The sequence below is a fragment of the Myotis nattereri genome (assembly GCF_964212035.1).
Source record: "Myotis nattereri genome assembly, chromosome: 5".
NCBI classification, from domain to species: domain Eukaryota; kingdom Metazoa; phylum Chordata; class Mammalia; order Chiroptera; family Vespertilionidae; genus Myotis; species Myotis nattereri.
Genome location: NC_138080.1, coordinates 28350954 through 28366923, shown reverse-complemented (window position 1 = coordinate 28366923; position 15970 = coordinate 28350954). Strand labels below are relative to the sequence as shown.

Genomic DNA, 15970 nt, shown 5'->3' with positions numbered 1-15970 from the left:
TTCCCATACTCTATATTTAGGAATTCAAACAGTTCAGGAAGGGATCATGCTGATAGTTAGCTGTATCTTCAATGACCACCTAGGCACCACCTAACACACAGGACACCAAAGCCCAGGAAATGCCACAGATTGGAGGAAACTTGAAACAGAATCATCTGCCAGTGGGGAATAAAGAAGAGAAAGGAGAAGTCATGATCTTTTCTAGGGTCTATCCCAAAGGAACCAAGGATACAAACCAAACTTGCCATCTTTGGTAGTCAACATTGACTACTCCCATGGCAAGAGGGTTAAGATGAATCATTCTTACATTCTTATCCCAGAGAAGCCCAACACCAGTTCTGCTCCTCCTGGAGATCTAGCTATGTCTCAATTCTGAAAAATCCAGCTATAAAAATGATTTCGAAGTCATGCAGAATACATTTCAAGTGTCATGTTAGCTGTATATGGAAAAAACTGAAATGTGGAACTAGTTCGCCGTTTTGATCTCTAAACACTGATTTTTTCTCCTTATGGATAAGCCATTACACATTTTTCTTATGTGTCACTATTATAGTGTGCTCCCATACAAAGCCAGCTGGTTACAGGTGTCAGTTTTTCCCACACAGGAGCCTGTTTCCTTGCACCATCATCTATAGCAGTCATTCGTTTCAGAAATCCCTGCTCGGTGCCATGACGTGCACACCAAATTACAGAGCTGGTCCGACCTGCCCAGAGGGAGCAGCTGTCCTTGAGTGACAGCCACTGGGAGCCAAGTATCGGTGAGCCAGGGACCAAAACAAAAAGAAACCAATGCTTCCTGACTGCAGAGCACCTTCCCACCAAAGAGTGTTGGTCTAAGCCTAACCTCAGCTCCAGGTCCTGAAGAGAAAGGCCAGGTGTTGTGGAATTAAAATTTGTAAAAGGGCACAGTTTTATAGACAAAAAGGCAAAGGGGATTGAGCCTGCAAGAAGGATGTGGCGAGATGAAGACCCTTAATTACAGCAAACAGGAGAAGATAAGATAAATACTATTCCTCTCACCCATTAAGGAAGCAAAAATAATGTTAAGCACTACTGAATATTCTAAGGAGTTTCATAAACTTTTAAATTAGCCTTATGATGATGTGCGAGGGGCTAGTCACATATAACCAGTGCTGTGTGTTAGCCTAGTGTGCAGGAAACTGTTCTATAAAGGCCCCAAGAGCAATTAAAAAAAAAATAGTATTGGTTGATGTTTTGTTTTCCATTTCAGGGTAAGTCTTTTTCTTTTTTAAAACCACCTTTCATATTTATTTATTTATATGTTTATTGACTTCAGAGAGGAAGGGAAAGGGAGAGAGAGATAGAAACATCAATGATGAGAATCATTGATCGGCTGCCTCCTGCACGCCCCCTAGAGGGGATTAAGTCTGCAACCCAGGCATGTGCCCTTGACAGGAATCAAACCTGGGACCCTTCAGTTCCCAGGCCAATGCTCTATCCACTGAGCCAAACTGGATAGGCCCCAACAGCAATTATTGTAAGCTTTATGAGTCAGATGATCTCTGTTGAGACTACTCAACTCCTCTGTCATAGGGTACCAAGCCACGATAGACAATATGTACATGAATGAACGTTGACAGGTGCCAACAGAACTTTATTGATAGACTCCGAATTTCATGTAATTTCATGTGTTCCATTTAAAAATCATGTAAAAATGTAAAAAGCCAGTCTTAACTCTTAGCTGCACAAAATCAAGCGGTTGGTTTGACTTAGCCCATGGACTGCTGACCCTGTACTAGACTCAGACAGTTAGACTCATATGTCTCTAAAAGAGCCTAAAATAATTCAGGATAAATAAATGGATATCAAAGAGCCCATATAATCACAGCCGGCCCTCTGTATCCACCAGTTTTGCATTTCCAGATTCAACCAACTTTGGATAAAAAATATTCCAAAAAGAAAAAAAAAATCCCAGAAAGTTCCAAAAAGCAAAACCTGAAAATGCAGGATTTCACGAAGTATCTGTAAATGGGGGTGTCCACGGGCCAGAGTTAGGAGCCATGGTACAAGGGAGAGAAGACAGCCCTCATGTCTTGTCAGTTCTCACCCTCCCTTCCCTCCGCCACTGCGCTCAGATGTATGTGTCTTGCCCCTTTATGATTTAGGGGTTTTGGGGCATTTCATAGAGAAAGAGAAACTTGTGGAATATTGTAAAAGATGTCACCTTTGGATAGACATTTCTCCAAAGAAGATGTACAAACACTAATAAGCATATGAAGAGATGCTCAATGTTATTAGTCGTTTGGAAAATGAAATAAAAAACCACAACAAGATATTACTTCACACCTAGTAGGTTGGCTATAATAAAAACAAGGGAGAATAACAAGTGTTGGTGAGGATGTGGAGAAACTGGAACCCTCCTACATGGCTAGTGGGAAAGAAAAATGGGCAGCTGCTGTGGAAAACATTTGGCAGTTCCTCAAGAAGTTAAACATGGAGTTACCATATGACCTGGCAATTCCACTTCTAGGTATTTACTACCCAAGAAAAACGAAAACCTATGCTCATATAACAACTTGTCCACAAATGTTCATAGCAGCATTATTCACAACAGCCAAAAAGAAACAACTCAAATGTCCATCACAAATAAATGGATAAACAAGTGTGGTCCATCCACATTGGAATATTTTTCAGCCAAAAAAGGGAAGGAAGCACTGACACTCATTACAACACATTATGCTCCGTGGAAGAAGCCAGTCACAAAAGGAGCCACATATTATATGATAGCATTTATAGGAAATATCCAGAACAGGCAAATCCAAGAAAGTGGATGAATGGTTGTTAGGAATGGGGATTGGGAGTGACTACTACTTGGGCACAGGGTTTGTTTAGGGGTGATGGAAATGTTCTAGAATAAGATAATGATGATGGTTGCATAGTATTTTGAATATCATAAAAACCACTGAATTATACTTTAAAATTGTAAATTTTTGCCCAGCCAGTGTGGCTCAGTGGTTGAGCATCGACCCATGAACCAAGATGTCACTGGTTCCATTACCGATCAGGACACATGCCCAGATGGCGGGTTCAATCCCCTGTAGGGGGCATATAGGAGACAGCTGATTGATGATTCTCATCATTGATGTTTCTATCTATCTATCTATCTATCTATCCCTTTCACTTCTTCTCGCCCTAAAAATCAATAAGAACATTAAAAAAAGAAGTGTGCATAGCATTAAAAAATTGTGAATTCCATGTAATGTGAATTTTATTTCAATTAAAAAAAAGACTCAGCAAGTGTTGACAAATACCAGACAAGAATAAAAATAGATGATATATAACCTAAAATGGTCCCTATATTCTTTACCTAAGAAGAACTGAAATATGATGTTGATTTGAAATGATGAGAAAGTTAGGCCTGAGAACTTGGTCAAAATTTTTTAAGTTTTCAGAAATAAACTTTGTTTACAAACAAAACACCCCCAACACACTATCCTAGTGAGACTTTCTATTTGAAAACCTCCAGTGACAGTGGTGGTGGTGGTATGTAAAAAAATGCCAAAACATTTGGTTAGACGTGTCCTGTAAAGAGAACCAATAGGGGGGGAGCAATGAATGAAGAATGAACAGCTAGGGTAGGCACTTCACCCTCAGGAATTTGAAACCAGAATATGTCTCAGTTCAGGAATCAAAGAATTAGAGACTTTCTGGCCAAAAGCCCTAAGAGAACATCATCATTGGAGAATAAAGGAGCAGATAGTTTCTAGAAGATTCTATATTCATGAAAACTAAAAAAGAAAAACCAGGTTAGGTTAGTGTCTCAGAAGTCTCAAAGGATGTTAAAAAGAAAACTATCCTTATTTAAATTTTTCCATTAAATTTAAAGTGGAAGAAAAGCTCGCATTAAGGATGGATGACTTCATCTACAATTAGGGCATCAGAATTCTGGTTTTCAATTGTTTGCAGACATAAACGGTCTTCACTATAATAAGAAGTCACCTACACAAAAAAGAAAGTTCAACAGCAGCAGCAGACACTACAACAGGAGCTTGGGTCCCTTTGCTGGCATATGGAGGACAGTGACCCAATTCGGCAGATTATGGATGGAGAGTGGCCCAGAGGTTGCATGCCGGACTGCTAGGTCAGGTTTCTGCTGGGAAGGCAGCAGAATGAATGATTTTCTGGAGTATCAAGGTAGCAAAGAGCTGAAAGCCATATATCAATGGGGGAATTCAAAGGGGATAAGAAATGCTGTCGCTATGTGAGAATCGACTCAGAGTCAAGGCAACAAGCATGAACTTGTATGGGCACAAACCAGATCCCAGGCAGGGCCTCCCCCAGAGGTACACACAGGCATGGGCACAGTTCTGGTGACAGACTGGGGCTGAGTCTGGCACACGAAGGCTGTGAAATGGAAGAGCGGAATTGACTAGAAAGTAGGGACTGGTCTAGGGAGAGGTTCTGATCGCAGGCAGCAGTACACATTCATCATGCACTTTCCTAAGGGGAGGATGCACGTTTTCACCAGGTTGTCAAAAGGTCTGTCACCCACTATTTTATGAATGGGACTGGGAGTTAAGGGTAAAGGACAGGCATATTGTGACAGCCCCATGGTGTGGGTAGGAACTGGAGGAGGTGATGCCAGCTAGTCATGCTGGAGATGGTGTAGGTGCAGGCAAGGACACGAATGGACAGTGGCCTTCATTACAGAAATGGAGCGTGAATGTGATGAGAGAAAGCTAATGCAGGGCAAGGAAGTCCCCGGGACCCAGCAATTTCCTCCGGGAACTTGCTGACACCTCATACATACATGTGCACAGAGATGTTTGGACAAGGTTGTTTACTGCAGCGTCACTGGTAAAGTGAAAAAGGATGAGCTCAATGCCCCTCAATAAGAGGCTAATTCAATACCTTAGCCACAGCTGTGCAGTGGAATCTCATGCAGTTATTTGGAGAGAATGAGATGGACATATGAATAGTAATAAGGAAAGATATGGACTAAATACTAGACGGAAAGCGCAAGTTGCAGGACAATGGGCAGAATATGATCCCTTTTTTGCAAAAGAAAAATAGAAAATTATGAAAAGGAGTGAAGCACTGACACTTGCTACAATATGGACAGACCTTGAAAACATCTCAGTGAGAGAAGCCAGAATGTGTGATTCCATTTAACAGGCACGTCCCCAGAGACAGGCAGTGGGTTAGTGGCTGTCAGGGGATGGGGAGGGGGATGAGGGTGAATGCTAAGGGGATGGAGCTTCTTTTGGGGTGATGAAAATATTCTGGAACTAGATAGTGGGGATGCTTGTATAACTTTGTGAACATACTAAAAACCACAAAAGGCTGCCATTACTTGCTGTAGGTCATGCCCTCTGAAGAGCACTCTGGCTCAAGTGTTTTATTCACTCATGTATTAAATATGAAGTCCTATGGAAAGTCCCAGCTGTCACTGTCCCCCAGAAGTATACAACTGAGAACAGGAAATAAGACACATAAATCACAACATGTCCAAGTAGCCTTGGATGCTAAATCTACAGGCTGTGCCACTTCAGGGGTCACTGCCGCTTCTGGCAGATTAGTTCTGTGGTCCCTAACTAGGAGATGATTCTGTCATCGAGGGGACACTTGGCCATGCTTGGAGACATGGTTATGTTACAACTTGGGAGTAGGTGGGTGCTCTGGCAGATGGAGGCCTGGGATGCCGCTCAACACCTACAGTGCTCAAGATGGCCTCCCACCCTCCACCAGGAATGGTCCAGCCCCAAAGAGTTGTCAACAGTGCTGAGGAGGAAAAGCTCCGCCCTAGTCTGACATTTTCCCATTCAGCTCAGCAATTAAAATCTCAAGTCTCCATGGTGAGAGAGCATTGGAAAAGGGTCTTCAGAGAAGAGTAAGATTGTCATCAGCAGCAATGACATTCCAGAGAGAGGGGAGACAGAAGTATAAGACCTGTTTAAGGGATTGCAAGCCCACTCGGAGAAATAGTGAAAGACGAGGCAATGAAAATGGAAATAGGGCTGAATGGAGACAAGCCTTGAACCAAGCTAAGTAGGATATGGTTATGACAAAGGGGAAGGGCCAGTCCATCAGTTTGGCTAACAAAAGTAGAGAGAAAGTGCCTATCCTTCCCTCCTGACGTAGCCCAGGAAAACTGAGGCAGGAGGAGATAAAGAGGTAACCCAGGTCTGAAGGGTACCAAGTGATGTGGTGAACTGAAGGCTGAGGAAAGAGTGCTCCTAGGACAGGAGAAGAGGGCTGGGCCCCTTGTAGCAAGTAGGACAAAGGACTCCAGCCACCACTGGAGCTATGAGAGAGACAGAAGTTAGGCTATACAGACCCCACAAAGGGGAGAGGAGAAGCTTCCAACCAGAAGTCTAGTGGGGGCACCACCTTGTTGCTCTATCGCCACTTCTAACTCCACCATCTAAAATAGCCACTAACTGCTGAACCTTTCCCTTGCACTGGACTCCCAGCGATTAGAGCCCAGCTGACAAATACATACTCAGTTGTGACCTAAGGTCAGCAATTAACTGAGTCACACAGGGCTTCCAGAAATACTTTCTATTTACTCTCAGTTGTCATTTTAAGAGTTGGCTGTACAACCATACCATGATTTACACAATTAGCAAGCTCCTAAAATAATATATCCAGTTTATGCTTTAACTTCGGATCTGAATGTCAGTGGCCAATGGTTGCTAATTATAAAATTCTCTAGCATCTTCTCCCCTCTTAACTTGCCACATGATGTTATATTAAAACACTTAAAGTATTTAACTAACTATAAGATGCTTGAGATTTAGGACTCACAAATATTTGCTGAATGGACGGAGGACCAAGAGAGCTCCTCACATAAAGAAGTCCCTCATAAGTGAATTCTTCTAGAAAATGAAGACTTCTTTGAATAGCAGAACATATCCTTTAAGCTATTTTCTGTGGGTCTGGAATTTCAAACTTATTTTTTCTCAAAGCAGGCTGCATCTGCCTGTACATATTCTGAGGAGAACAGCAGAGGTGGGAAAGCGCTGTGTGTTTTCTTTGGGTTCTCCCTGGCCAGGGTGGAGCTGGAACCTATTTGTGGGCTGGTAATTTTTTTGGAAACTGCTTCCAAGGCCTTACCCCACGGATCACCTTTTGGACAGAAACATATCCTAGAAACATGGCACTGTTTCTAAAAGATAAACAATTCCTATTTTTAAAATGTAAGCATAATTAAGTGCTATTACGACTTTAGGAATGGACTTCTATATCATTAGGATAATTTCAACACATTTCCAGGGAAATAGGCGCTCATGAGTCAAGCCGTCTGCCTTCTGTGGGGACTGGTCCCAGTCTAAGCATTCTGGTCTCCATCAGTCCTCGTGCTTCCTGGTGTTCAGTCCTTGAGTTACTCTCCCTTTGCCTGCAGAGTCCATTTCCAATTACTCCTTCCATCTAAGAATCTCTTCAATACCTCTTCTGCCCAGCATTATACACAATGGCCAAAGGGTGAAAACAACGCACGTGTCCATGGACAGACGGATGAGTGGATAAACACAATGTGGTCCACCCAGACAATGGAATATTATTTAACCTTGAAAAAGAAGGAAATTCTGACATGCTACAAGGATGAAACTTCAGAGAATTATACTTGGTGAATTAGCCAGACACAAAAGAACAAATACTGTAGGGTTCCACTCATATGAGGTCCCTAGAGAAGAGAAGTCAAATCCATAGAAACAACTAGATGATGGGAGCCAGGGGTTGGGGGAGGGGTTAGGGAATTGGCGTTAAAACAGGGACAGAGTTTCGGTTTCGGTTTGGGAAGATGAGGAAGCTCTGGAGCAGGATGATGGTGATGGTTGCACAACAATGTGAATGTACTTAATGCCACTGAACTACACACTTAAAATGGTTAAAATAGTAAATTTTAATGTTTCAAAATTTCATGTCTTGCCACAGTTTAAAAAACTCACTTTCCTCTGATTCTTAATTGGTTTCCTGCTCCTTGAAGGCTGTGCTCTGGCCCTCTATGCTCCCTCTCCACCCTCTCCCTGGGTGATCTCATCTGTTTTCATGACTGAAATGACCAATTGTACGCTGACAGCTCCTAGATCCTGACCTCCGGCCTGGAACTGTCCCCCTCAGCTCCAGACCCTGAAATCCAGCTGTGCATACTGGAAAAGGGCCCCACTTAAGTGTCCCACAGACATCTCAAGCTGGGCAAGCCCATGACTGAACTCCTGAACGCCCCCACCCCCACCCAAAAGCAGCTTCTCCTGTGGTCCCTCACTCACTGAAGCAACATGTTCCACCTGATCCCCAAAGTCAGACATCTGGTAATTGCTCTGGGGTCCTCCTGTCTCCTGTCCCACAGCAAGTCACCAGGTCCCAGAAAACCCCACAATTCTGTCTTCCCCAGTACCCCCGCAGCTGGAGCTGTCAGGCAGGCCCTGTCGCCCTTCACTTGGACTATGGCAACATTAATCTCTTCCAATGCTAACCTCCAGACTCCAAGATTTCTGATGCATCTACAGAAATCATGCCTGATCATAAAGCTGCTTCCACACACACCTCTCAGCCCAGCACCAGAGAGATAAATTCCATTTGTGTAGCTGGGGGTCGCAAATGTTTCTTGCAAAGGCCCAAACAGTAAATAGGCTTTGCGATCCACATTCTATCTCTGTCACAAATATTCAATGCTGCCATTGCCATTCCAAAGCTGCCAGAGAGGGTAGGTAAATGAATGGGTGTGGCTGTGTGCCAATAATACTTTACTTACAAAAACAGGCTGCAGTTGGCTGACACTTGCTGTCCTCATAATCATCCCTGTATCCTGCATTCAACTTGCTGAAAACAGCCATGCCACTACTCTAGTTACTGACAGCCTGCAGGACATCAGTACCCAGAATCAGCTTAAATCCATCTCCTGGACACCTCTCTTGGCCCCTCCTCCGTGCACTCACTCACTGTGCCATACAAAGACACCAATTCCTAGTCAGGGCACATATCCAGCACAGTCCCTTTTTGGAGCTGGTTTCCTTTCCTAGTTGGTATTTGATCTTCATAACCTCATAGGATAGTACTTGACTGAGAGAACAATGAACGAATGAATGAATGAATGAATGAATGAATGAATGACAAATATCAGAGACTCAGAAAGCAGGTCTTCCAACAAAGGACTAGACACCACAGATCTGACAATTACAGGCAGAGGAGAAATTTACCAACAATATAATTCATACTTAGAATAGCATCCAGACTCTTCCCCATGGCTTCTGGGACCCTCTCCTCCTTTTGCTCCCCAGGCATCAGACACACAGCTGCCTTTCTCTGCCTTGACCAAGCCCAGCTCATTCCTCTTGCCCCAGGACCTTTACACTTGCTGCCGCGCCGCCCCCCCCCCCCCGCCCCTCCTCCTGGAAAGCTCTTCCCTCTGAAGTCCACAGGGCCACTCCTGGTCACCATTTCAGTCTCAGCTCAACTGTCACCTCCTGAGGAGTTTCCTGGACACCAGTAGTCCAGTTCTTAAACTTACTTACTTTACACACACACACACACTCAAAATAACTGCATATATCTTAGTAGAAATAGGCTTACATATCTGGACTTCATTCCATGGTAAATGATAATCGCTTTGTTGGGCCATTACATGTAAGTTCTACATATTTTTAATGACTTTATATATATTTTTAAAACATGGACTATTGCAGCTGTAATTTGATTCACAGTATCTGAAATCCACTTGCTGTATGTATCACCTACAGCTGTGATGGCGAACCTTTTGAGCTCAGCGTGACAGCATTTTGAAAAACCCTAACTTAACTCTGGTGCCGTGTCACATATAGAAATTTTTTTATATTTGCAACCATAGTAAAACAAAGACTTATATTTTTGATATTTATTTTATATATTTAAATGACATTTAACAAAGGAAAATCAACCAAAAAAATGAGTTTGCATGTCACCTCTGACACGCGTGTCATAGGTTCGCCATCACTGACCTACAGGTTTGGGAAGTTAACTATATTTTTCAGAAAGTCATAGCAGTCACAAATTGAAAAATAAGGAGTTACCAGAGCATAAAAAATACAAAACCTATGTATCATAAAACAGGAATGCATTTCAGGAAAAAAGAAGTGAGCTGCAGCAAGGAGCAAGGCCAAGGCCGTCTGCCCCTGAGGGCTTAACTCAAGTCCTGGCAAGAAGACCAGGTCTCACCTCCAAGTGGCTGATTCCAGACTTCTACCAGTGGCATTAAAGAGCCAGTGATCACAGAGAAGGGAAACCAGTGTTTAAATGTACTCATCTCTATGTTCTGCCTATAGGGCTGGTCACTCCACAAAACCCACTCCAAGAGTGTGATGTTTGGGATGTAATTTCAGAAGGATCTAAACCACAACCAAGATGTGGGACTGTGAGTGACTAGTTGGTGTTTCATGATTGCAGAGAACTTACGTTTGCCGAGTGACATATTTAAACCAATGAATTTCCACACTAATGGAAGGGCATTTCCCAACCTAAAACAGGCAGCGTAAGGCTTGCCCACTCAATGAAGCAAGACATGTTCACTCATTGTCTACTCAGCATTTGGTACAGGCAGGAAACCAAAATAAAAAATAATCTCAGGCCACTTCTATTTATCCCAATAATAATAATAATAATAATAATAATAATAATAATTCTTTGTTGAGTACCTATTATGTGCCAGGCCCTGTACTAAGAAGTTTATAGATATTTCTAATAAAGCAACCATAAAGCTACTATTATCTATTTCACAGATGCCAAATCTTACCTAGAGTCAGAGAGCTAATAAACGAAGGTGCCACACTTTAACCCTTCTGCCAGGCCCCAAAGCCCACCTCTGCAATATGTTCTACATCCAACCTGCAGTTTTTCCTTTTCTCTTCCCTCTGCCCTGTTCATCTGGTCTGAGCTGCACTGAGTCTCATAGATGGCTGTATGTATCAGATAAGGAACAACGCTTAACTTCTACATATGCTTTCCCATACCTGTGCAGGAAACCATTTATTCATTTAACAAATATTTATCGAGGGCTGACTTAGTGCCAGAATTATTCTCAGCCCCAGGAGCACAGAAATTCATAAAACACAGAGCTTCTTTCCCTAATGGAGCTGACATTCCACGAGGAGATAATAATAATAAAATCAATATGCCTAATATACAGAGTGTTAGACAGACAGTGATAATGCTAAGGAGGCCAAGAAAGCAGGGAAGGAGGCTAAGAGTACATCACATTCAAGTGGGAAGGTGACATGTTTGAAAAGGCCTCAAGACAATGAGGGAGCAGCTTCTCCCAACCCCCCATTATCTGGGCCAATAACTTTCTGGGCAGAGGGTTTGAGGAACTTCTGGGAGGCCGGTAAGAAGTGGAGTGAGCACAGGGGATCATGATTGGAGATCAGGCCAAAGAGATATTGAGATGCCCTGGCTGGTGTGGCTCAGTTGGTTGGAGAATCGTCCCACACACCAAAAAGTTGTGAGTTTGATTCCTAGTCAGGGCACATACCTAGCTTGTGGGTTCAATCCCTAGTAGGGGTGCCTATAAGAGGCAACTGATGGATGTTTCTCTGTCTCTTTGCCTCTCTCCAACTCCCCCCCCCCCCTCAAAAAAAATCAATAAACATATCTCTGGATGAGGATTTTTAAAAAAGATATATTGGGGTGGGCAGCAGGGTGGGGGTGGGGCCTGGATGGAGGGAGAACTTTGGCTTTTGCTCTAAGTAAAACGGGAACTGAGGAATACACACCAAGACACAATGTGACCCCTCCCTCTTCCAGGTTAAGAGGCTAAAATCATCTGGGCAACAGGTGATGGTGGCTTGGAACAGGGGTGGGCAGTGGAAGTGGCCAGTCATAGATTCTAGGTCCCCATGAAGGTGGAGTGGGCAATTTTGCTGATGACTCGAGGTTTTGGCCTTAGCAGCTGAGAGCAGCCAGTAGATACTTATGGAGGCCACAGCCTGGGAGAAGCAGAACTGGGGGGACTATCTTGAGCTCTGTTTGGCCACCTCATGTTTGAATTGCCTGTCAGAATCATCTGGATGTGTCTACAGGCAGCTGTCCAGACTTTTCTGCTAGGAAGCTCTTAGAAGCCTATCTCCGCATTCGTCATCTTAGTCTGAGCTTCCCCGGCACGAATTCCCCCAGACTCACCCACTCCTTATCTCACATCCTACTAATTGATTCTGTGTCTTCCTCTACTCAAGTTCTCCCACCTTTATTTTTCCTTTAAGAATTAGTTTGCTGACCTTGGGGTTTACAAAAAGCATATAGGTAGTTATCAGTTTTCTCTCTAATTCCCAATGCATATTCCATTCATTCATTGGACAAAATAAGTACACACTCAGTGTCAGGAATGTGTCTAAGAAAACATGGCGTTGTGGTGGAGCTAATTGTCATTTACATTCTAGAAAACGCCCTTAAAAAAAATGATTTCAGAGGAAGAAAAAGAGAAAGAGAAGGGTGAGGGGAGAACATTGCCGTGAAATACCTCCTTTTACGTGCCCAGACCAAAGACTGAATCCGAAACCAGGAATCAAACCCACCACCTTTTGGTGCATGGGATGATGCTCCAACCGACTGAGCCACACTGGCCAGGGCAAAAGACCCTTTTTTACATTCAACTCCACATTCCCTTATAATAATGCCAAAATCCAAAAAGCTCTGAAAACAGGAAATTTCTGCTCATTTGGCACGGACTCACTTGGCAACAAATCTGACCTGAACTGACAAGAAGTTATTGATGGTTCTTATCTCCTCTATTTAGTGGGAATCTGCATACAGTTCCATGTAGATATGTGAGTGTATGTGCTGGATGTGTCGTGGGTGGGGCTTCTGATACTAGGTCAGAACTTATACTAGTGTTAGTTCATGAGGGTTCCCACAAGCAAGACAGTTTCTCTGAGAACTTACTTTTTAAATAGTTTCACATTTTACAAACAAGTAGATGTGTATAAGGGGAGCATATTATTTAAGTTATTGGTCAACCTGCAGTTAATTAAAAAGACCCAAATATATTATAAGATATGACTCCTTTAGACCCTGCAATTTTATGACAAAACAACCACACATGACTATAAAAACCCCACAATAACATCCAAACTTTTGATTCAAAATTAAATTAATTAAATATTGATCAATATTAATTTTATAACTCCAATCTGAAACTATAATTTTGATCTAAGGAATAAAAAGAGCCAGATAAACAATTTCGAAGCATCTCCATTTCTGGTGCATGGCTCATGCCAGCAGTGCTCCTGTGATAAATGTAGTTAATAGATGAATATTAAGGTAATATGTGCCCTTCACCCAGAAAGCAAATAACATCTGAATTTCAAAGGACTTGTTCTGCTAATTGGGGGTAATTAATAACTCTGCCCCGTCCTCCTGATTCCCCTTTTGAGCGTTTGACGGTTTATCTGGAAGAAGACATAAACGTACCTAAAGGGCTAAATAATTCAGTTTAGCTTTTACTGCGGGGCAAAGCATTTCTGAACTCACTCCTGACCCAAACTGGTCGGAATATCACAGGATCACAGAACTGATTATCGTTTCCGTCATATTTTATGGGAAGTCTTTTTAATAAAAACTACCAAGTCCCCTCCCATACTTCATCAAGCCTGTGGGAGAAGAAGCGCTCGCTGGTCATTATGAAAATTAACTCCCTTTCTGGGGAGGGCTTTCCACACACTCATTTCTCTGCTCAGAGCAGGTGAGTAGCCATTTCTAAGGTTATTTTAGAGTCAGTTCAAATCTTTAAACGTGAGTGGGTAACAGCCCCCCCCTACTCCCCAGGACAGAGGGTAAGGGTCTTTATATGAGCAAATAAAGAATATTTCAGGGCATGAAGCAAAAAGATGAAAACATATTGACAATATGTGCAGTCATAAAAAAACTGTTGTTAATGTTTTACGTCATTATTATTATCGTTATTTTGTTGGGGAAGTCAGAACTGAGAGCCTTGCATAGGTTTGATATTTTGGATTTGCAAAGATAAAGCTGATTCGGGCGGGGAGGGACTCATGAGAGTCTGCACTGACTATTGCACAAAACAAGGAAATAATTAGAGGAAGGCATCACACGGAGACGCAGGCATGAGGTCTACGCGGAGCGCAGCCCGGGACTCCTGCGCTGCGTCTTGCCCTTGTCCCTCATTCCTGCGGGGCAACCGGAGGTTAAAATTAAAACGATGAACCACCCCCGTCGCCGCCCTAATGGCAGGGTCAGCTCGGCCCGGGGGACCCTTGAAATAGCCACTAGGAAACCCAACTCTCCGAGCGCAGCAGAGAGAAAAAACCCACAGGACGGAGCCGGAGGGAGCGCCGCCGCGGCTGCCCGGGTGCGAAAAGGAAAGGAATGAAGAGCTGGGGAGGGGGTGTATGTTCGGGGTGGGACTGGGGTTCTCACACACACGCACACTCACACACACACACACACACACTCGCACAACCGCAGGAGAAAATGCCACCGAGGAGTCTGAGCCACAAGTTGGGCTCTTTAACAAAACAGTAAGATAATGATAATACCTTTCGGTGAAACTTTTCTCGCTTCGCGATCAGTCCAAATAGGGGAGGTGCGAGGTGCGAAGGAATGTGGAGTTCGGCGGGAAGGGGCTGTCGAAGGAGCTAAAAAGCTCCAGGATTTGGGGGGTCGGGGGGGGGGCGGTGAAAAACGGGTTCCCAGGAAGCCAGATTCTCTGGAGTTTGCTGTGAAAAAGTGAGGTGGAGGAGGGGTTCTCAAGACAAGCGCACCGACTTTTGGTTAAAAAGTGAGAAGGCGGTTCCAGGGGCTCCCCTCAAATTCAGGATGTGTGGGGAGTCGGCACGGGAAGAGGGTCCCCGAGCCCCCAAAGTCCAGGAATGTGGGGTTAAGGTGAAGGGTCTCCGAGGCCGTTCTAATTACAAGTCTGAGGTTAAAGAGCGAAGGGTCCCCGGGAACCCCAACTTTAGAGGTTTAGGGAGTAAAAGCAAGGAAAAGAGGCCCGCGGGCGCTTCTAATGCAGGAAGTCTAATGGAAGTTTGAGAGAGGTTGTCGGGGCGCCCCCAATCCCGAGATTTTGAAGGTAAGATTGAAAGGAGTCCCCGGGCGCGCTACCCCGGAAGTTTTATAAAAGTGAGGCGACAGATCCCCACCTCCTCCCGAGTTTGGTTAAAAGGAGGGTGGGGGTCTCAGGGAGCCCCTAAACTCAGCCGCCCCCGCGGGACTGGGGGTGCGAAGGCGGGTCCCCCGGGCGCGCTGTCCGGGACGTTTAGATGAACGGTGGCGGGGTGCGACGCTCGCCCCCATCCCCTGTCCAGGACCCCCACCGCCCCCAGCACTCCCCGTCCCGGCCAGCCCGGGCGGTCGCATCGGTCACCTGGAGTTCGGGCCGGGAGTTCGGGCAGCGGCTCCCGCGGCGGCTGCTGCGTGTTGGTCCCCGTTGGTAAGTAACAGTCTCCACGGCTACAGTCTCTATGGCGGCGGCGGTGGCGGCGGCGGCTCCTCCTCGAGCTCCCGCCGACCGCCTCGCGCCGCCCGCCCGCCGAGACTGGGCGGGGCGTTGTTACCGGCAACGGTTACCAGGCTCCACGCCCCACCCCTTCAACGGCCCGCCCATGCCCGCCTCCAACGGGCGCGGGAGGGCAGGGCGAAAGGCCTGGCGGCTTCCCATTGGTTAAACGCTGTGCCTGTCAGAAAGGGCGTTCCCGGCGAGGAGGAGGACGAGGCCCGACCTATCGCCGCACTGGAGGGCGGGGCTTGGTGGGAGGCGCGCGGGCTCGCCGGGTTGAAGAGCGGGTGGCGCGCGGGGGACGCGGGCTAGCGGCGCGGCGCGGCGCCCGGAAGGCCGAGTTTCCGGAACCCGCGGGCCTCCGTGCCTTTCCCAGACGATACGGGGTAACCAGGTCCTGTCCGGGATCGGCGTCAGCCCCCTCTGTCCTACGGGCGCCCGCTGCCTGTTTTCCGTAGCCCACAAACGATAAACTTTTAAATATTTTTAATTTAAATGGTTAAAAACAAATCAAAAGGAGAA

The 15970-nt window shown here is 45.1% G+C and overlaps 1 protein-coding gene across 1 annotated transcript in view; it reads right to left on the bottom strand.

Moving 5' to 3' along the window:
- The window catches only part of RFX2 (regulatory factor X2), an 88818-nt gene extending 73357 nt beyond the window's left edge, over window positions 1-15461 (bottom strand). The window contains exon 1 of the mRNA XM_081092489.1: window positions 15317-15461. The gene's annotated coding sequence lies outside the window, so the exon portion shown is untranslated. The remainder of the gene's footprint in view (window positions 1-15316) is intronic.
- Window positions 15462-15970: the final 509 nt, after the last annotated feature.